Below are 22,737 nucleotides of genomic sequence, written 5' to 3'. Positions count from 1 at the left end.
GGGAGTTATTGATCAGTCTATAAGCACCCACATGGAGAACAGAAATTTGGTAATAGAGGTTTCAGAGTTGCAGCCGTGTTAGTCTGTATCCGCAAAAAGAAGAACAGGAGTACTTGTGGCACCTTAGAGACTCACAAATTTATTAGAGCATAAGCTTTCGTGGACTACAGCCCATCCGAAGAAGTGGGCTGTAGTCCACGAAAGCTTATGCTCTAATAAATTTGTGAGTCTCTAAGGTGCCACAAGTACTCCTGTTCTTCTTTTTGGTAATAGAGGACTCTTCAGTCTAGCAGACAAAGATATAACAAGATTCAGTGGCTGGAAGCTGAAACTAGACAAATTTAGACTAGAAATAAAGCACACATTTTTAAATGAGGGTAATTAACTACTGGAACAATATAGCAAGGGCTGTGGTGGATTCTCCATCACTGGAAATGTTAAAGTCATGACTGGATGTTTTTCTAAAAGATATGCTCTAGTTCAAACAGGAATTAATTCATGTAAGTCCTATGGTCTGTGTTATCCTGGAGGTCAGACGAGATGATCACAGTGTCTCTTCTGGCCTTAAAAATCTATGAAAAACAACACATTCTCTTGTGTGTAATCAGCTAGCTAAGAACATAAGGACCGGGGATGAATTGGAGAGATTAAAAGCATAAATAAAGGCAAACACCAGTAAAATTTAAGCATAAAGACGTTTTGAACAAAATAATCATGCAACTAAGGTGAATTGGCATAAGGAAGTGAATACAAAAAAAACTGTATAAGAATTGGAAATTAGGTAACATATAAAGTAAGAGATGGAATAAGGTATTCAGCAAGAATGAAGGCTTAAACAAGAGGTGCAATATAACAAATATTGTACATACTACTAGCTATTTCTCAACTGAGTGGCAGTTAAAATTAATACAGCACACATTAAGTGGAAAAAATAGATAACTGATAGGTCTAATTTTAACTGGGGAATTATCATCAAGTGTGTATGTTTCCAGTGGGGTCAGCAGGGGTGGGTTCTTGGCTCTACACTATTAAACATTTTTATTAGTGACCTGGAAAATCATCACTGATAAAGTTTGCAGATGACACAAAAATTGAGGGAGTGGTAAATTGAAAACGATGGGTCACTGATACAGAGCAATTTGGAGTTCCTGGTAAACTGGGTGCAAACAAACAATATTTATTTTAATACCGCTAACTGTAAATATATACATCTCAGAACAAAAAACGTAGGCCACACTTGCAGGATTGGGGGCTCTATCTCGAGAAGCAGTGACTCTGGTGGATAATCAGCAGAATAAGAACCCCAGTGTGATCCTGTGGCCAAAAGAGCTAATGTGATCCTGGGATGCATGAACAGAGGAACCTTGACTGGGAGTAGAGAGATTATGTTACCTCTATATTTGGCACAGGTGAGACCACTGCTGGAATATTGTGTCCACTTCTGGTGTCCACAATTCAAGAAAGATGTTGATAAATTGGATAGTGTTAAAAAAAGAGCCATGAGAATGACTAAAGGATTTAAAAACATGCCTTATGGCAGAGGCCCCCCAATCTGTGGGGCATACTCCATTAGGGGGGCGCTATAGAACATTCGGGGGGGGGGTGATCTGGAGCCTGGGCCAGCTCCCAGCTGTGGCCCCAGCCACCGGCCCCCTTACCCCTGTCCGCGTCCCTCCTCCCAGAGCCACGGCCCCACTCCCAGCCCCAGTTCTGGGAGGCTGGGGGGTGCGGACGGGGGCAAAGGGGGGCAAGAGGTAAAAAATTTGGGGACCACTGCCTTATAGTGATAAACTAAATAAATTGAGCTTTTGGAGTCTAACAAAGATGGTTAAGGCACTGACCTGCTATGTGACTTTGGGCTAGCAGCCTGTAGCATCCATGCTGGGGACATTACACCACTCTGAAAAGTGAGAATATAAAATAAGAATAAAACAGCATACATGCAGCTCAACTCTCTGTGCCATTCCCAGCTGTTAATAGGTCTCCCAGAGAAGGACTCCATGTGAAGAAGCTGCCTGGCATGCCAAAGTCTGTATTGTGCACACATGCATACTCCAGTAGCACTGCATTCCAAAGTGGCAATAGCTCTAGAAATGTTCTTCTAAATTAGGATAAGATTCAAATGGTGCCAAGTCCAGAAAGTCTTTCCAGCTTCCACAGCTCAGTATTTGCAGAAGTTAATTTCTGCTGAATAAAACTCTGGAAGATTAAACCTCAAATGCAAAAAAGAGCAAGAAATACTCAAAATACTGCAAACAAAGTAAGGCTGCCCAATCCACCAAGACAAACTGAATGCTGGATTATAAGCAATAAAAACCTCAAATGTGCTAAACAGGCTATAGGTTTTTCATTAAATGTGACAATATGATAGATAAGACACAGTCACTTAACTTGAGAGGAAAGTGAATGAACATTCAAACTTAAATACCATTCCCAGGCTGATTATCTGTGTCATTTCTCTAGCGAAGAGCTTCCCCTCTAATATGCTTTCTGTTCAGATGTCTTTCCTGGGAGTGACAATTGTGCTTCTCCTTAGCTGTATGTAGTATTGTTCCACAGCATCAGACAAAAAGTTTTGATTCTTTTAAAAAAGTTCTTTAAAAAATTCACTGACTAAAAAACAAATTTTACATTTTCATCTATTATGTTTAGAAGTGACATGTCTGATTAGTATAAGAAAGAAATTAAAGCATTTTCCCACTTTACTATGTGTATTTGACAACACTTTGTGTATAGTTAGCTTCACTGTTTCCACTGTATATTCAATTAGTCAGTCAGTTTCCTCTTTTATTTTTTACAAAACAGATGAGGAAAGAGGTTTTTTGTTTTGGTTTTTTGTTGTTGTTTTTTTTTTAAATAAGGAAACATGGTTGCAAAATCACCAAAATTAACAGAGGATTTCAGAGGTAAATGCTGTAGCTGAAATACCTAACTTATTTTTTAAAATCAGCTAGATGCTTCATAATAAATAGTACTTATGGTCCATTAAAAGTCTTTACCAAAATTCAGCTGCTATGTATCCTACTCTAGATGATTTATTCCAAACTTAAATTACAATATCCCAATACCAGACATTAAAAAATGATAATTAAATCCACCATGAATGTGCTTCAGAGTAGCAGCCGTGTTAGTCTGTATCCGCAAAAAGAACAGGAGTACTCGTGGCACCTTAGAGACTAACAAATTTGTTAGTCTCTAAGGTGCCACATGTACTCCTGTTCTTTTTTCATGAATGTGCTGTACACGCTTATTCATTTTTTTTTAATTGGGACTACTGGGCTACGTCTGAAGCTCAGTTCAAACTTGGGTGAGAATTTTGCCTGAGTAAAAAAAATGAACTGAGTAAGGACATTAGGATTTGGCTCAATATTTTTAATACCAGTGAATGGAGAAAGGATGACATCTCTGCATTACTTAGGGCGAGATCCTGCCTACAGCCTAGGGCAAGAGACCATGAAGAGTCTCTTACCTCCCCTTCTCCCGAGTGTAATCAATGTAGGAGGGTCTACACAGGAGTACTATAAAGAGGACCAGTGAATATGCAGACCCAGTCACCACGTGCATGTTCCCCTCTAGCCAGCAGGCCATGGTGATGTCTGGCCCCAAGTGATCCACTGTATGTGCTTCAACCAGCAGAGAAAGTTAATTTGTCCCATTTAGAGCTGCAGTAAAATATGTCCACTGTATGTAATCCCTCCAACATTCCCCATGAAAAACTGCCCAGGCAGGGATGACAGGAATCCTGCAGCAGAGAATACAACGGTCATCAGTTCATGGTAGAGCCCAGAAAACATACAAGTACCCTCAGGATAAATCCCATATTTACAACATTATCCATTTAAAAGGGCTAGTCAGATTTTATTATTCAGGTATCAAGTACCCACAACATGCAGCATATGTTCAATTTACAACAAACTCAGGGTCAGCTCTCCTATCACTTATGCCAGGTGGATATGGCATAATATAAACGGGACATCAGCCTCATCACATTTCTCTCATTGAAGAGTACTCAGATTTTGTTTTGTTTTTTAATGGCAATCAGAGCAAAACTGGCACATTGAATAAAAGAAGAGGCAATAATCTGGGATGCACCTTGGACACAATTCACCCAAATTAGCTAGTTCCACATTTGCCTTTGCCACATAATAGACACTTTTCAAAAACAGAGCCCTACATACATGTAACCCACTGTTCACTGTATAATACGCATCCAGCTCTGCCCAATACATAGAACAGGGGTCGGCAACATTCGGCATGCGGCTTGCCAGGGTAAGCACTCTAGCGGGCCGGGCCAGTTTATTTACCTGCTGACGTGGCAGGTTCGGCCAATCGCGGCCCCCACTCTCCACGGTTTGCCGTCCCGGGCCAATGGGGGTGGCGAGAAGCGGCACGGGCCGAGGCCGCCCCCATTGGCCCAGGACGGCAAACCGCGGCCAGTGGGGGCCACTATCGGCCGAACCTGCCGCGTCAGCAGGTAAATAAACTGGCCTGGCCCACTAGGGTGCTTACCCAGGCGAGCCGCGTGCCGAACGTTGCCAACCCCTGACATAGAAGATATAGGTCTTTTACACACTCCAGCTACAAGACCTGGGCTGTTTAAAGTGTAGAGACTCATGCTTTTTGCTGTGGTCCAACAGGTTGGCCAAATTGGAGGTCTTCACATACATACTAGACCTGGTTTCCATTCATCCCAATCTGTCACCCCTTCCTAAATACATTTTAAGCCAACATAAAAAGCAGCAATAAACACAAGTACTTTTAATAGACTGAATTCTGCCCTGCCATATTGAGAGAACACACAACTGCACTTGATAGCATCACCAGCTGCACCCACTGAAGCCAGACTGAATTTAGCTCAATGGCTCTATAATAAATCATAATAAAAATTATAAAACATGTGCCCATGTCTATTTGCTTTATTTTCCATATGTGAGTTAACATTAGGTAAGGTTAAAGCTTTTTTATGTAAGAATCTCCTAGTGAAAGGTATGCCTTATTTAAATACAAAAGTAAAATATATGGGCTAGATTCTGATCTCAGTGAAGTTAGTGTAAACCTGGAACAATTCCACTTAAATCCACAGCATTACAACAGTGTAACCTCAGTCTTCACGGCTGACGATGTTAGGGAGATTCCCAAACCTACGCCGTCGTTTGTAAGTGACAAATCTGAGGAACTGACACAGATTGAAGTGTCATTAGAGGAGGTTTTGGAATTAATTGATAAACTTAACAGTAACAAGTCACCGGGACCAGATGGCATTCACCCAAGAGTTCTGAAAGAACTCAAATGTGAAATTGCGGAACTATTAACTATGGTTTGTAACCTGTCCTTTAAATCGGCTTCTGTACCCAATGACTGGAACATAGCTAATGTAATGCCAATATTTAAAAAGGGCTCTAGAGGTGATTCCACCAATTACAGACCGGTAAGTCTAATGTCAGTACCAGGCAAATTAGTTGAAACAATAGTAAAGAACAAAATTGCCAGACACCTAGAAGAACATAAATTGTTGGGCAAAAGTCAACATGGTTTCTGTAAAGGGAAATCATGTCTTACTAATCTATTAGAGTTCTTTGAAGGAGTCAACAAATATGTGGACAAGTGGGATCCAGTGGACATAGTGTACTTAGATTTCCAGAAAGCCCTTGACAAGGTCCCTCACCAAAGGCTCTTACATAAATTAAGTTGTCATGGGATAAGAGGGAAGATCCTTTCATGGATTGAGAATTGGTTAAAAGACAGGGAACAAAGGGTAGAAATAAATGGTAAATTTTCAGAATGGAGAGGGGTAACGAGTGGTGTTCTCCAAGCGTCAGGCCTAGGACCAATCCTATTCAACTTATTCATAAATGATCTGGAGAAAGGGGTAAACAGTGAGGTGGCAAAGTTTGCAGATGATACTAAACTGCTCAAGATAGTTAAGACCAAAGCAGATTGTGAAGAACTTCAAAAAGATCTCATAAAACTAAATGATTGGGCAACAAAATGGCAAATGAAATTTAATATGGATAAATGTAAAGTAATGCACATTGGAAAAAATAACCCCAACTATACATACAATATGACAGGGGCTAATTTAGCTACAACTAATAAGGAAAGAGATCTTGGAGTCATCGTGGATAGTTCTCTGAAGACATCCATGCAGTATGCAGCGGCGGTCAAAAAAGCAAACAGGATGTTAGAAATCATTAAAAAAGGGATAGAGAATAAGATGGAGAATATCTTATTGCCCTCATATAAATCCATGATATGCCCACATCTTGAATACTGCGTACAGATGCGATCTCCTCATCTCAAAAAAGATATACTGGCATTAGAAAAGGTTCAGAGAAGGGCAACTAAAATGATTAGGGGTTTGGAACAGGTCCCATATGAGGAGATATTAAAGAGGCTAGGACTTTTCCGCTTGGAAAAGAGGAGACTAAGGGGGGATATGATAGAGGTATATAAAATCACAGCACACAGTCAATCTGTGGAACTCCTTGCTTGAGGAGGTTATGAAGGCTAGGACTATAGCAGGGTTTAAAAGAGAACTAAATAAATTCATGGAGGTTAAGTCCATTAATGGCTATTAGCCAGGATGGGTAAGGAATGGTGTCCCTAGCCTCTGTTTGTCAGAGGGTGGAGATGGATGGCAGGAGAGAGATCACTTGATCATTACCTTTTAGGTTCACTCCCTCTGGGGCACCTGGCATTGGCCACTGTTGGCAGGCAGGATACTGGGCTGGATGGACCTTTGGTCTGACCCAGTATGGCCATTCTTATGTAAACCAGAACTTGACCCTATAGTTTTTCATTACAATAAAATTCTTAAAAAAAAAAGTTAAATATATGTAATATGTTGAAAGAGAAATACTGACATTATCTAAAATATAATACCCTGAATAATAAAATGTGCATTAAAGGCATAATCCTATCCTTATCGAAAGGATCCAAGTAGGAGGAGGAGGAAGGTGGTCAGTTGAAGAGAAGAAGAAATAAAGGATAGTCTTATGGGCAAGAGCACTGGACTGGAACTCAAGTTAGGTCCAGTTCCCTGTTCTCCTACAGACTTTCCGTGTGACCTTGTAAATCATTTAATCTCTCTGTGTCTCATATCCCCAACTAAAGATGGGGGATGATAACACTTCCTTTCTCCTACCCTTTGCCTGTCTTGACTATTTAGACTATAAACTCTTTACGACAGGGACTATGTGCCTGCGCAGCATCTATCACAGTAAAGTGCTAATCTTGATGGAGGCCTGAGTCTAGAGGCTACTATAACACAAATTACAATAAGTGGAGAGGGGCTGACAGTATGATCTGTACATGGGCCAGCCATCCTGCAGCTGCAGGTCCAGATGGCTCAAAGCAGGCCACCACACCATGCGCCTGAATGCTTTACATTTTTTCAGAGAAGTTACACAGTGTACACTGAATTAAGGAGGCCAGACACTTCTAACCAGCAGGCTATTCCTCCTGTGGAAGTGGTGCACAGGCTAATTGGGTGTGCCTCCTAACACTCATTATTTCTGCAAATATTTGTACTTGTCACTGAAATTTGTTTTCGGCAAACACTTTGCCAGTAAAATTCCAATACACAATAACCCTAGAAAATGAATTTGACAGGGGTGTAAGTGTGAACAAATTAATTTATTCAAATATTGGCTCAAATAGGAGGACATTTTTGTATTTGTACTCTTGACTTGTACTCCAGGCAATACAATCCAATGCCTTAAAGAAAGGATACCCACACATCACACCAACCAACCAGCTAACCAACCCATGGTTAGCTAAACAGTTATGAGATATTACAATCATAGAAATCATAGAATCATAAGACTGGAAGGGACCCACCAGAGGTCATCAAGTCCAGTCCCCTGCACTCATGGCAGGACTAAGTATTATCTAAACCATTTCTGGCAGGTGTTTGTCTAATATTTAATCTGGTACTGGATGATACTCAGTTTTTCCCCCTCTATGAAACATGGCATCATCAGAACATATTACAAAATACACTACTAAACTGCAGCAATTACTATTTGTTAATTGATCTATTCTAATTTTCAGTTAATCCCAAAGTAAACCAATCAATATTTTCAGATGACAATATTCTAAATAAAAAGAAGAACAGGAGGACTTGTGGCACCTTAGAGACTAACAAATTTATTAGAGCATAAGCTTTCGTGGACTACAGCCCACTTCTTCGGATGCATATAGATGCATATTCTATATGCATCCGAAGAAGTGGGCTGTAGTCCACGAAAGCTTATGCTCTAATAAATTTGTTAGTCTCTAAGGTGCCACAAGTCCTCCTGTTCTTCTTTTTGCGGATACAGACTAACACGGCTGCTACTCTGAAAATATTCTAAATGACTTCATACTATTAAATTATCATTTAAAACAAACATTTTGTGTTGATGTTTACCTGTTGGAAACCCTGCTGGAGGGGCAGTAATGATGTAATGTGAAGACTATTTGAGTCTGCAAGTGCTCCAAACTGAAGACAAGAACCCACAAAAGTGCAGGTAATGCCATCTGATTTCAATGGTATTGCAAAGGGAATACTTATGGAATAAGGCTCTACTCAAGCACTCAGGACACAAGCATCCCTATAAGATAAGATATATCAAGAGCAAGGATGGCAAATTTGACTTTAAATCACTATCCAAGAAATTAACACAATATTTAAAGGACACTATTTAATTTTTAATTAATCACTTATTGTTTATATTGATATAGTGCCCAAAAAGCAGCAGATGCTTTCCAAACCTGTAGGAAGACAGTCTCTGCCCCAAGAGCTTACAGTCTTTTCAAAGACAAAGACAGACAAAGGGTGAGGAAAATGGATATGACAAACTGTACACGCAACATGGCCAGGGTAATGGTTGGTACATCCTGGTTATGCCCCACAAGAGCAGAAGGGCTATACAGTAACTCCTCACTTAACGTTGTAGTTATGTTCCTGAAAAATGCGACTTTAAGGGAAACGATGTTAAGCGAATCCAATTTCCTCATAAAAATTAATGTAAATGAGGGGGTTAGGTTCCAGGGAAATTGTTTTCACCAGACAAAAGACATATATACCTAACCCCCTCATACACATATACATGTGTATATACACACACACACACACACACACACACACACACACACACACACAGTATAAGTTTTAAACAAACAATTTAATACTGGTACACAGTGATGATGATTGTGAAGCTTGGTTGAGGGTTGAGGTGGAGGCGTCAGAGGGTGGGATATTTCCCTTACTGCTAAATGATGATCTAGCAATTGGCTGAGCCTTCAAGGGTTAACTCTCTCTCTACACAAGGCAGCAGAAATGGAGGGAGATATGCACATTTCCGTTAAGTACACTGCCTTGTTAATTAGATCAGCTTGCTGAGACACAGCTGCTGCAAGCTCCCTCTGTCCTGAGTCCTGGTCTGTCTCCCCTGCTCTATGGAAGATGGGGTAAGTGGGGTGCAGGAGCAGGGGGGAGGGGGACACCCTGACATTAGCCCCCCTCTCACCCTCCCCTCCGCACAGAAAGCAGGAGTCTCGGGGAGCAGCTCCAAGGCAGAGGGCAGGAGCAGCACATGGCAGTGGGGGGAGGGACACAGCTGAACTGCCAGCAGCTGCTGCACAGGGAACTTAGGGGAGCGTGGAGCTGATAGGGGGCTGCCAGTCCACCCTGGTTCCAAGCCCCCACCAGCTAGCTGCAATGGGCTGCTCTTCCTTCAAGCAGTAGACAAAGCAGGCGTCTGCCAAACGACGTTAGAAGGGAGCATTACACAACTTTAAACGAGCATGTTCCCTAATTGATCAGCAACATAACAATGAAACAACATTAACCGGGATGACTTTAAGTGAGGAGTTACTGTACTACCTTTTCCTTACCTTCTTTTTTCCCAGTGAGGAATTGGGGTATGAGACAGCCACTTACACTGTCTAGTTGAAGCACTGGTTTGCAGGGTAGACTTTATTTATACATAATTTATACATAATAAAAAAGTGCCCATCCAAGTGGCTCTGGACACATATTACATAACCTAAACATCACGTCTAGCTGTGTCTAAGTAACCCTGCAACCTGCCTTTAGTTCTTTGGGACCACTGGAAGCATTTGTCCTTTTGAATCATGGAAAGAGCTGAAAAACAGCTAAGGGACAGACTGTGCAATTAATACAATGGCCCTGACCTGCAAGAGGAGCATCCTCACTGAACAATGCCCTTGGATGATGCAGGCTATTTCCTCCTGCCTGGCTTGCTAGCCTTTATAAGGGGGCTGGAAAAAGGAGATGAGTCATGGCCATGCTTCTTCTTTACCTCTCTGGACTGTTTTCCACCCTGGTGGGAGTGGTAGGCAGGACTGAAAGGACTGAGATTTATCTGGCCTTGGCCTTTGCACTGTATTTACAAGGCAATCCTTAAGTAGGTTAAAATATTTTCACATCAGGATTACTTAACACAAACAATAAAAAAGTCAATATTTTAAAACGTGCATCATTTTCTAATGGCTGGGGTCAGGAAGCTTCTGGCAATAAGAAACAGCTTTCAAGTACACTGTGGCAAGTAGCTGAGGCTTGAACTTTAAGCTGCTTGTACTTTAACATTGCTATGTTCTACTGTGGTTGGTTACTTTTTCCCCCCTAAATGTCATAATATTCTAAATTCAAGTTGTTTTTAAATTATTACTGTTTATGCAGAAGCTACAATGTATTTTTGCTCTCATAGTGGCAGAGAGCCCGCCAGCTAGCAGAAGGAACACACATTAAAACACTCTTTTCACAGATATAAGTGATGGAATCACTGATGTTGATGATAAAACTAACATTTGCCCAAATGGAAAAGGACAAAATTCTTACAGATGATAATTAATCTTTAAGCTTCAGGGGTTATTACATACAATGGAGAGTAAATATATAGTCAGAGAGTGAGTGTACAGACTCAAAACACCATATACACCTCTACCTCGATATAACGCTGTCCTCGGGAGCCAAGAAAATCTTACTGTGCTATAGGTGAAACCGCGTTATATTGAACTTGCTTTGATCCGCCGGCGTGCGCAGCTCCGCCCCCCTCCCCCCCCCCCCTGCTTTACTGCGTTATATCCGAATTTGTGTTATATCAGGTCGCGTTATATCAGGGTAGAGGTGTATTATATATGCATGCAGTAAACTTAACAGAGAAAAAATTCATGGCCACACCCATATAGACACTACTGAGGTTTGTGCACAACAGATGTTGTGTAAGGTTGGTGGGCTAGAGAGGTCAAAGAGGTCACCCTCCGTATGGGAGGGTAGGGCCTTGGACAGAGCGTGAACTGCAGGTTCTCAGTATTATTATGTAATGATTACATAAAATAATTTAAGTGTTACACACATAGCTCTTGTTACACACATGCAAAGAACACCACAACTACTACACTGGGTATAAAATTCAAGATCTTTGGCCCCAAAGCAGTGGTCTGTATCTTAAAGAAGAAATCCTACTAGCTAATATGGGGGAAAGTGATGTAGACACAAGCAGGTTTTCCTGTGCAGGAGAAGGCAGTGGCGCACATGCAGACAAAACAGAATGCTGCCCTTTTATCATCCTCCCTACAGTTGCTAATGACCAACTATGGGGAAACGTTATAGACATAGCAACAATTGGTATTCTTTGTGGAACACACAGGATTTTCAACTGTTTGGATCCCCAGGAAACCCAGATTGGAAAAATAGTTAGCCAAATGATCTCGAGGACAAGAATAACCTTTTGATCTACCTTTCCCCTGTACCTAATTTTAGATTACTTAATGCAATCCCCCAGAGCAGCCTCATTACAGATTTGATCATACGCTGCTGAACAACAAGAGGCTGAGAGGAGACAAATTGCTCATCAGATTTTACAGTGCCCAAATTGTTTCTCAATCTAAGCAAGGAACCTGCCATATGGATTCATATGCCAATTGTGACAAACTAGGAAAGTTACGACAAGCCACATACAAAAGAGATACATACATTTTCTGGATGGAAGAGGTGGAGGCACATTATAGAAAAGTTGCTGTACGATTTATAGAGCCTTGCGCGGATACAAAATTTGTATCTGCATAAGATCTGCAACCCGCAAAAATAATCTGTGGATGCGGATCCCCGCAGATTTGCAGGGCTCTAATGATTTGTTGACATCAAAACCCTGGAAACAAGAGGAAAGTGAGACCTCATACTCTAACTGAAGTCAGGGTGAATCTTACTATCAAACTCAACGAAGCATGATCAGGCCTGAAAGGCAGGAACAATCCTTGAATCAGGTTACAAGGGGTTTCTACAGGGCTGAAAGTAAGAGGCAAAGTAGGCAGCAACAGTTAATGGCTTCCAGCTGGCTATCTGCTGTTGTGGGCTTCACTTGACAAAAGAGATCACTTGACACTTTGATTCATCTGGGAGCCATTCAGCTGGAATCCACCCAAAACAGGAGCGATCCAAGAACCTTTCCAGGTTATACACAGTTGACTTATTTCTATACCCATCATAGGACACTGAGGAGTTGCATTCCCCAGTTCCCAAAAATTAGATATAGATAGGCCTCAACTGCAAAGTTTACATCAGAACTGGATTGGGAGTGCTCCGATCCAGGATTTTGGGTCTGCCCATTATAAAGACATAGGGATCAGATGTTAGAGGAAAGTCAATTCTTTATGCTATGCATGATAATGAGTGAAGCTGGGGTGTTGGTCCAGGCCCATCTGGTTCTCAATTAGCGGTATGTGTATCTCTGGGGGCACGCAGAGGTCTTTCAGGGGGTACATCAACTCATCTAGAAATATGCCTAGTTTTAAAACAGGCTACATAAAAAGCACTGGCAAAGTCAGTACAAACTAAAATTTCATACTATTGTTTATACTGCTCTATATACTGAAATGTAAACACAATATTTATATTCCAATTGATTTATTTTATAATTATATGGTAAAAATAAGTAAGCAATTTTTCAGTAATAGTGTACTCTGACACTTCTGTACTTTTATGTCCGATTTTGTAAGCAAGTAGTTTTTACGTGAGGTGAAACTTGGGGGTATGCAAGACAAATCAGACTCCTGAAAGGGGTACAGTAGTCTGGAAAGGTTGAGAGTCACTGCCCTAGCCAACCATAAAGCTTCACTTATCATGTAGAAAGAAATATTTGAAAAGAAAAAGCATTCATCCATAACCCAGGCTTTCTAAGAATGCTCTTTATGAAAAAAATTATGCTGGTTTAAAACAAATACGCACACTCTGAGCTCCCTAGTACTGGCAGCTTGCGAACATAGCTCCTAGTCTGTTGACAGGCCATGCTTGTTCCTGGGCATTATGGGATGCCTTCTGTCGCTAATAAGTAAAATCCCTCTGAAACCACTAAAATAATCTGTCACATATTTGGTAAAAAGGGGGAATTAGCAAATCATTATTGACCATCATGATCCTCACTATATTGGCTCATACGTCACCTCCTTCATTTAATCATCTTCATAAGTTATTTATTATCTCACCCATAAATCTCAACTTCTCTGGGAACCAGCTAGTTTAGCTAGGCACTATCCCAGATGAAATGAAGCTGCAAATTAGAGCAGCATGAAGCATGGTAAGTGTCTGGGCTATTATTAGATCTGAGGACAAGGCTGATTTAAATAATCAGTGAAGAATTTGGGCCACATTTAACGTAAATGAAAAATTAAAATAAGGTGACATACTGTCAGTCACCAAGCCACAAGCATTCATCTTTCTCATACTGTGGATGCATATATCTCACTCACAGGAAGAAATAGCAATTGCTTTGACACACTGCTTCAAAGACAGAACAGCGATTGAGTAGTCCCTTATTTTCCAGGAAGTTCCAATGATTATTCATGGAGTTAGGGCTATTCAGCGTGAGTAAGGATGTCAAAATGGACCACTGAGATTTTATCCCTGAGTTCCCCTCCCACAGATGGAGGATGATTAGGCCCATACATTCTATTTTAAATGAATCCCTAGAATGTGCAAACTACTGGAGAATGTACACTAAAATTGTAGGAGCCAAGATTACTTAAACACACACAACTTTCACCTGTTTCATGTTAAGACAAGGCTTTGATTGTTGAGATCTCCCTCCCTCATGCAAATTTTGTCAGCAGAAATAGCACCTTTTCTTTTTAGTCAGGTCAGGCAAGAAGAATATGCTCTGTTGTTATAAAAGTCTAAAAACCTCCCTCAGGCAACACAGCGTTGGTTGCACTACTACACAAACCTAAATAGACTAGGGAAAGCTTCATTAGATGGTGCTAAAAGTTTTAACAGTTGCCCACTGAGTTGGGTCTGAAGTTATTTTTTTAAATTGCTTACAAGTTGATTTTACTTTTTTTCCTTCCAAACACACAAAAGCATTGGTCCATGCCAGGTTTCAAGTTACAGGGCCAGATCTTCAAACTGTGACTCAGCACAACCTCACTGTCATTAAAAGAGCTAATTCAGGGCTTTGGAGCGGAGCCTGCAGCTGGAGCACGGAGCAGCTCCGGAGCAGTGGAGCTGCAGGTTTTTTTCCTGGAGCTGGAGCACAGCTCCAGAGCCCTGTTTATTTATACCAACTGAGAATCTGGCCCATAAACTTCATAAACTGCTTTTGCTGCACCTCTTTTCATAAAGATCTGGTATAATGTTCCTCCCCACAATAAGAAAAGTGTCTGAAGGTTTTTTACTGAAAAACAAATTTACCATCAGGCAGAGCATGGAAAATTTCATCCCCAGAGGTGAATATTTCAGAAGTTAGGAGTGTATGAAAACAAGGGATTATAATGCAAATTCTTTTACAATTTGCCAATCAACTGCCACAGCTACAACCATGTGCAGTACAAAGAAGGGTAATATGCAGTACTACTTTATGAATAGTTGTGTGTATAAAGGAAGAAGTACTGCCATTATACAATCTCACTATCAGCCTTTACAATATCGGAGCAGAGAGATTTCTTTAAAAACATGCCTGCAAGGAGAGGAGAAAAAGCAGAACTGACAATCTTTCAGTAGATAAAGGAATTTCGAAAGATGACTGTCCAGAACACAGCATGAATAATCTGAAATGTTTGTACTGATTAGTTTATCATCTTCCTGATTAAAGGCCAATGTAAAATGCTATAGGAAAGTCACAACATTTTTTTTTCTTGTGAACCCAGTATTTGTAAACTGCCAGTCAAGCTGCCAGTCTTCTTCATGGCTCAGGCTTCCATGACCCTACCACACCCATGATCATGTCCCTCCACGGGCTCCCAGTCAGCTAAGCCTGGATCTTAATTTTCCAAGCAATTCATAGATCAAGCCCTAGCTACATCAAAGAAATACTGATTTATGAATCACTGTGACAGCTGTGCTACTCTGGGACAATGCAGATCAAAGCCTAGGTCAATGCCAGTGAAAGCTTGGGGACAAGGCATTCTGTTATAGAACAAACATCCAAAGGAGATCAGGCAAATCCAGAATCTGACCCTTATTAGGCAATGCTGTAAGGAATCCTTTCCACCATAAGAATGAGACTCAATACTAACATTCCCTTCTATCTAATAAACATGTACCAAAACCAGCCAAAAACCCTACCGAAGCAGAGGGACTTCATTACTGCTATTGGATTTTACATGGAAGATACTCAGGCCTGGTCTACACTAGGAGGTTATGTCGAATTTAGCAACGTTAACTCGAATTAACCCTGCACCCGTCCACACAACGAAGCTATTTATTTCGACATAGAGGTCTCTTTAAATTGATTTCTGTACTCCTCCCCGACAAGGGGAGTAGCGCTAAATTCAACACGGCCATGTCAAATTAGGGTAGATGTGGATGGAATTCGACGCTAATAGCTCCAGGAGCTATCCCACAGTGCACCACTCTGTTGACGCTCTGGATAGCAGTCCGAGCTCGGATGCTCTGACCAGCCACACAGGAAAAGCCCCGGGAAAATTTGAATTCCTTTTCCTGTCTGGCCAGTTTGAATCTCATTTCCTGTTTGGACATCGTGGCGAGCTCAGCAGCACTGGCAACGATGCAGAGCTCTCCAGCAGAGGTGACCATGCAATCGCAGAATAGAAAGAGGGCCCCAGCATGGACTGATCGGGAAGTCTTGGATCTGATCGCTGTGTGGGGCAATGAGTCCGTGCTTTCAGAGCTGTGATAAAAAAAACAGAATATGAAGATCTACGAGAAGATCTCCAAAGCCATGACGGAGAGAGGATACAGCCGGGATGCAACGCAGTGCCGCGTGAAAATCAAGGAGCTGAGACAAGGGTACCAGAAGACCAAAGAGTCAAACAGACACTCCGGATCCCAGCCCCAGACATGCCGTTTCTACGAGGCACTGCATTCCATTCTAGGTGCGGCCGCCACCACTACCCCACCACTGTCTGTGGACTCTGACAATGGGGTATTGTCGACGGCCGCTTCCTCGGAGCTGCTCGCGGACGGGGAAGATGAGGAAGGAGATGAGGAGGACGAGGCAGTCAACAGCGCTTTCAACGCTGATTTCCCCGACTGCCAGGATCTCTTCATCACCCTCACGGAGATCCCCTACCAACCCTCCCAAGGTGGTAACCTGGACCGTGAATCAGGGGAAGGATCAGTAGGTAAGTGTTTTAAACATTTATTTTGAACAGCATAGGAATGGTATCTTAACAATGGGTTTTTCATGATTAGTTTGCCCTAGGCGCTTTAGTTTTTAGTCCTTGCCAGTGCAGCTACTGGAAAATTCTGACAATGTGTCCAGGGATAGAGCAGAAATCCTCCTGGGACATCTCCACGAAGCTCTCCTGGAGGTATTGTGAAAGCCTTTGCATCAGGTTCCTGGGGAGAGTGGCCTTATTGCGTCCTCCATGGTAGGAAACTTTTCCGCGCCAGACTAACAGCAAGTACTCCGGGATCATTGCCTCGCAAAGCATGGCGGCATATGGCCCTGGTGTTTGCTGGCATTCACGCAGCATGCGGTCTTTCTCTGTCTCCGAAATCCTCAGAGTGATATCACTCATGGTGACCTGCTTTGAATTAGGGGAATGTTAGTATCAGGACTGATTGCCTGTTCCTTTATATAACTGTAACCGGCAGTTTACAGCCATGCGGTGGAGGCGGGACAGGGGCAGCATGCAGGGATCTTTCCCGGGGACAGCTGCGAGGGGGGTGGGACAGGGGCAGAGTTCATGCTGGCTGGATTGCTGGCAGCAGGAACTGGCCAACGCTAGGAGCATTGCTTGGAACATGAAAGGAGGACACTGCTATAAATTAAGCTTTAAGCAGCCAAAAGTCTACGGCTTACCATGTCCGCCTGTTAGCCGAATTCCGTTGTCCAGCCCTGCTTGTGTGATCTGTACAGCAAGACCCCAGGCACTCAATGGGAAGGCCAAAAATTCGACTGAGTGCGCATGTGATAGGTACTGTGCATGGTCTTGTTCACAGAGAAAGACTATATTCGTTGTTCGCAAAACTGTATCTTTGTGAGGAATTCACTCCCCTTTTCCCACAGCTGCGAGTGTCTCCTGAGCTACCCCGGCATCCCCCTCCCAGAGGCTGGCGCAGATCAGGCGACGAAAGAGAAGGACACGGGACGAGATGTTCTCAGAACTTATGGGCTGCTCCCGAGCCGAGGCAGCACAGCAGACCCAGTGGAGGGAGAACATGTCGCAATACCAGCGATCACACAGCGAATGGGAGGACAGGTGGCGGCAGGAAGACCAGCAGGCGACTGAAACGCTGCTTGGACTAATGAGGGAGCAAACGGACACGCTCCGGCGCCTTGTAGATGTTCTGCAGGACCGGAGGCAGGAGGACAGAGCCCTGCTGCATTCTATCTCTAACCGCCATCCCCCGCCACAAAGTCCCATCCCCCCCTCACCCAAAGTCCCAAAAAGGAGGGGCGGCAGGGGCCGTGAAAATAGTCACTCCACCCCTGCAGACTGCTCAAGTAGCAGAAGGCTCTCATTCCCAAAGATTTGATAAGTCCTTTCCTTCACTCCAAAAGCAACTCACCCAAGCCCCCATCCCAGTTTAATCCCCTAACTGTGTAGTTGTTAATAAAAAATACGTTTCTGTTAATTACTGTTTCCGTCATGTTCTTTTAGAGGAGAGTGTGTTTGAAGGGGGTGGGGGAAGGGGATTGGTAATTGGAGAGGACAGTCACCTTTACCAGAGTACAGACCCGGGGGCAGGTTCAGCAGAAGGTCACACACACATTGCAGTCACTAGGCACCCTGGTCAGTCTGGGAGGTGGTTTTCATGTTCTGGGGGGGGGGGGGGGGGCTATGTGAGTTTGTGGCGTGGGAGGGCGGTTACAGATCCCCTGCTGCGTGGCTCTGTCATCCAGGCTAAGGACCACTGCATAAGATCTATAACCGCCCTCCCCCGCCACAAAGTCACATAGCCCCCACACACAGAGTCCCGAAAAGGAGGGGTGGCAGGCTCCGTTGAAACAACCAGGCCACCACTGCGGACTGCTCTAGGAGCAGGAGCCTGTCATTCCTCAAGTTTAGAAGCGTCCTTTCCATCACTACACCCGCTCCCCACCACAGTCTGCGTCCCAGTTTCAACACTTTACTATGAAATCCTTAATAAAGAAAACGATGTTAATGAACAAAGTTTCATTTATTTTATTTTTAAAGGTGTGTTGGAAGGGGGGAAGGGGGTTGGTAACTGGAGAGGATAGTCAACATTAACTGGGTAAAGAAACGGGGGCAGGTTCAACTTCTGTTTAAACAAATTTAATAGTAACAGGTTACCCTGCTCACTCTGGAACCTAGCTTTCAAAGCTTCCTGGATGCACAGCGCGTCCCGCTGGGCTCTTCTAATCGCCCGGCTGTCTGGCTGGGCATAATCAGCAGCCAGGCAATTTGCCTCAACCTCCCACCCCGCCATAAACGTCTCCCCCTTGCTCTCACAGAGATTGTGGAGCACACAGCAAGTTGCAATAACAATGGCGATACTGGTTTCGCTGAGATCAGAGCGAGTCAGTAAGCTTCTCCATCTCCCCTTGAGACGTCCAAAAGCACACTCCACCACCATTCTGCACTTGCTCAGCCGGTAGTTGAAGAGTTCTTTTTCACTGTCCAGGGTGCCTGTATAGGGCTTCATGAGCCAGGGCATTAGCAGGTAGGCTGGGTCCCCGAAGATCACTATAGGCATCCCCACATCCCCAACAGTTATTTTGTGGCCCGGGAAGTAAATACCTTCCTGCAGCTGTCTAAACAGACCGCTGAAAACGCGAGCATCATGAACCTTGCCCGGCCATCCAATGTTGATGTTGGTAAAACGTCCCCTATGGTCCACCAGTGCTTGCAGCACCATTGAAAAGTAGCCCTTTCTGTTAATGTACTGGCTGGCCTGGTGGTCCGGTCCCAGGATAGGGATGTGAGTTCCATCTATAGCCCCACCGCAGTTTGGGAATCCCATTGCAGCGAAGCCATCTATGATCACCTGCACGTTTCCCAGGGTCACTACCTTTGAGAGCAGTAGCTCAACAATTGCGTTGGCTACTTGCATCACAGCAACCCCCACGGTAGATTTGCCCACTCCAAATTGGTTCGTGACTGACCGGTAGCTTTCTGGCGTTGCAAGCTTCCAGAGGGCTATGGCCACTCACTTCTGGACAGTCAGGGCTGCTCGCATCCGGGTGTCCTTATGCTTCAGGGCAGGGGACAGCAACTCACAAAGTTCCAGGAAAGTTCCCTTAAGCATCCGAAAGTTTCGCAGTCACTGTGATTCATCCCAGACCTGCAGCACTATGTGGTCCCACCAGTCCGTGCTTGTTTCACGTGCCCAGAATCGCCGTTCCACAGCATCAACATGACCCATTGCCACTATGATGTTCATGGCGCGGGGTCCCGTGCTTTGTGAGAGTCTGTGCCCCTCTCAGACTTAATGTCCTCACAGCACTGCCATAGCCTCCTCGCCCGATTTCTCAGCATCTGCCTCTGAAAAAGGTGGATGATAAGATGCGAGGTGTTGACAACGGCCATAACTGCAGCAATGATTGCAGCGGGATCCATGCTCGCAGTGCTGTGGTGTCCGTGCTGTCAATCACCAGAAAAGTGTGCGAACTGATTGCCTGCCGGCGCTTTCACGGAGGGAGGGCGGGAGTGAGGGTTGAATGACGACAGTTACCCAAAACCACCCTCGACACATTTTTTGCCCCAGCAGGCATTGGGGGCTCGACCCAGAATTCCAGTGGGCAACGGGGACTGCGGGAACTGTGGGATAGCTGCCCACAGTGCACCGCTTCCAATGTCAACGCTTGCCCCGTTAGTGTGGACTCACAAAGTCGAATTACTGTCCTTAGTGTGGATACAGACGTTCGACTTTGTAATATCGGTTCCACAAATTCGCTTTAAGTAAAATCGAACTACTCTTGTAGTGTAGACATACCCGCAGATACTACAGCTATGAGTGGCCATATAAGGTCCTAAGGCAGGGGTGGGCAAACTTTTTGGCCCGAGGGCCACATCGGGGTTGCACAACTATATGGAGGGCTGGGTAGGGAAAGCTGTGCCTCCCCAAACAGCCTGGCCCCCGACCCCATCTACCCCCTTCCACTTCCCTCCCCCTGACTGCCCCCCTCAGAATCCCCAACCCATCCAACCCCCCCGCTCCTTGTCCCCTGACCACCCACTCCCAGGACCCCCGCCCCATCCAACCCCCTGTTCTCTGTCCCGACTGCCCCGCCCCCTATCCACACCCCCACCTCCTGACAGCCCTCCCCGGGACTCCCACCCCGTATCCAACTGCCTTCTGCTCCTTGTCCCCTGACCACCACTCCCAGGAACCCCCCCCCAACTGCTCCCCAGGATCCCGTCCCCTTATCTAACGCCCCCTGCTTCCTGTTCCCTGACCGCCCTCCCGACCCCTATCCACACACCCGCCCCCTGACAGGTCCCCCAGGACTCCCACTCCCAACCCTCCCTGTTCCCCATCCCTTGACCGCCCCCCCACAGAACCTCCGGCCCATCCAACTGCCACCTCAGGACCCCCCCACTGTCCTAAGGCCTGGTCTACTCCTAAAAGTTTTATCAGTAGAATTATTTTGGTTAGGTGTGTGTTTTTTGGTGAAACAATCTATTACAGGTGTGGTGTTTTGTTTTTTAAAACCAAATAGTTATGCTAGTGTAACCTGTGGGCTGGCTAGAGTTTACTTCATTGCTCTTCTCCAGTGCCTAAAAAAACCCAACTCCCATAGAAAAGCACCTGGAGACCCAGAATTCAGTCACTATGGATTTTTACCAAGGATTGCACTGGGTCAACCTCCCATCTTCAAGTCCAAGGCCTGGTCTACACTATGAGTTTAGTTCAAATTTAGCAGCGTTAAATCGAATTAACCCTGCACCCGTCCACACAACAAAGCCATTTACTTTGACATAAAATCGATTTCTGTACTCCTCCACGACGAGGAGAGTAGTGCCGAAATCGACATTGCCATTTTGAATTAGGGTTAGTGTGGCCGCAATTCAATGGTATTGGCCTCCGGGAGCTATCCCACAGTGCACCATTGTGACCGCTCTGGACAGCAATCTGAACTCGGATGCACTGGCCAGGTACACAGGAAAAGCCCCACGAACTTTTGAATTTCACTTCGTGTTTGCCCAGTGTGGAGAGCACAGGTGACCACGCATAGCTCATCAGCACAGGTAACCATGCAGTCCGAGAATCAAAAAAGAGCACCAGCATGGACCGTACGGGAGGTACTGGATCTGATCGCTATATGGGGAAAGGATTCCGTGCTAGCAGAACTACGATCCAAAAGACGAAATGCCAAAACATTTGAAAAAATCTCCAAGGGCATGATGGAGAGAGGCCACAATAGGGACTCACTACAGTTCCGAGTGAAAGTAAAGGAGCTCAGACAAGCCTACCAGAAAACCAAAGAAGCAAACAGAAGGTCCGGGTCAGAGCCGCAGACATGCCGCTTCTACGCTGAGCTGCATGCAATTCTGGGGGGGGGGCCACCACCACTACCCCACCCCGACCATGGATTCCAAGGAGAGGGTAATCTCAGCCATGCCTGAGGATTCTGCGGACGGGGAAGATGAGGTGGAGGAGAAGGAGGACGAGCTTGCAGAGAGCACACAGCACTCCGTTCTCCCCAACAGCCAGGATCTTTTTCTCAGCCTGATTGAAGTACCCTCCCAGCCTCCCAAGGCATTATCCCAGACCATGAAGCCATGGAAGGGACCTCTGGTGAGTGTACCTTTGTAAATATAAAACATGGTTTAAAAGCAAGCTTTTTTAAATGATTAATTTGCCCTGAGGACTTGAGATGCATTCGCGGCCAGTATAGCTACTAGAAAAGTCTGTTAATGTGTTTGGGGATGGAGCGGAAATCCTCCAGGGACATCTCCATGAAGCTCTCCTGGAGGTACTCCAAAAGCCTTTCCACAAGGTTTCTGGGCAGTGCAGCCTTATTCTGTCCTCCATGGTAGGACACTTGACCATGCCATGCTAGTAGCGAGTAATCTGGTATCATTGCATGACAAAGCCTGGCAGCGTATGGTCCCGGTGTTTGCTGGCATTCAAGCAACATCCGTTCTTTATCTCGCTGTGTTATCCTCAGGAGAGTGATATCATTCATGGTAACCTGGTTGAAATAGGGGAATTTAATTAAGGGGGCAGAGGTGGCCGTTCCTACTGGGCTGTTAGCCTGTGGCTGAAAAGAAATCCTTCCCTGCAGGTAGCCACATAGTGGGGGGAAGGGTAAAGCAATCATCCCAGAGAATTGGATGGGGGGGGGTTAGTTTGGTTTCTGC

At 44.5% G+C, this 22,737-nt stretch overlaps 1 protein-coding gene across 17 annotated transcripts in view; it reads right to left on the bottom strand.

Annotated features, from left to right (window-relative positions):
* LRRC7 (leucine rich repeat containing 7) overlaps positions 1-22,737 on the bottom strand; it is a 349,370-nt gene that overhangs the window by 286,746 nt on the left and 39,887 nt on the right. For 13 of the 17 annotated variants that reach the window (XR_010589655.1, XR_010589656.1, XR_010589657.1 and 10 more), the window contains exon 2: positions 1,842-1,900. The exons of the other annotated variants lie outside the window; for them this stretch is intronic. The gene's annotated coding sequence lies outside the window, so the exon portion shown is untranslated. The remainder of the gene's footprint in view (positions 1-1,841; positions 1,901-22,737) is intronic. 17 annotated transcript variants of the gene reach the window in all.

This window comes from Chrysemys picta, chromosome 8 (genome assembly GCF_011386835.1).
Source record: "Chrysemys picta bellii isolate R12L10 chromosome 8, ASM1138683v2, whole genome shotgun sequence".
In the NCBI taxonomy this organism is placed as follows: domain Eukaryota; kingdom Metazoa; phylum Chordata; order Testudines; family Emydidae; genus Chrysemys; species Chrysemys picta.
Note: the sequence above shows the minus strand (reverse complement) of the source record. Positions and strands in the feature narration are given on the sequence as shown.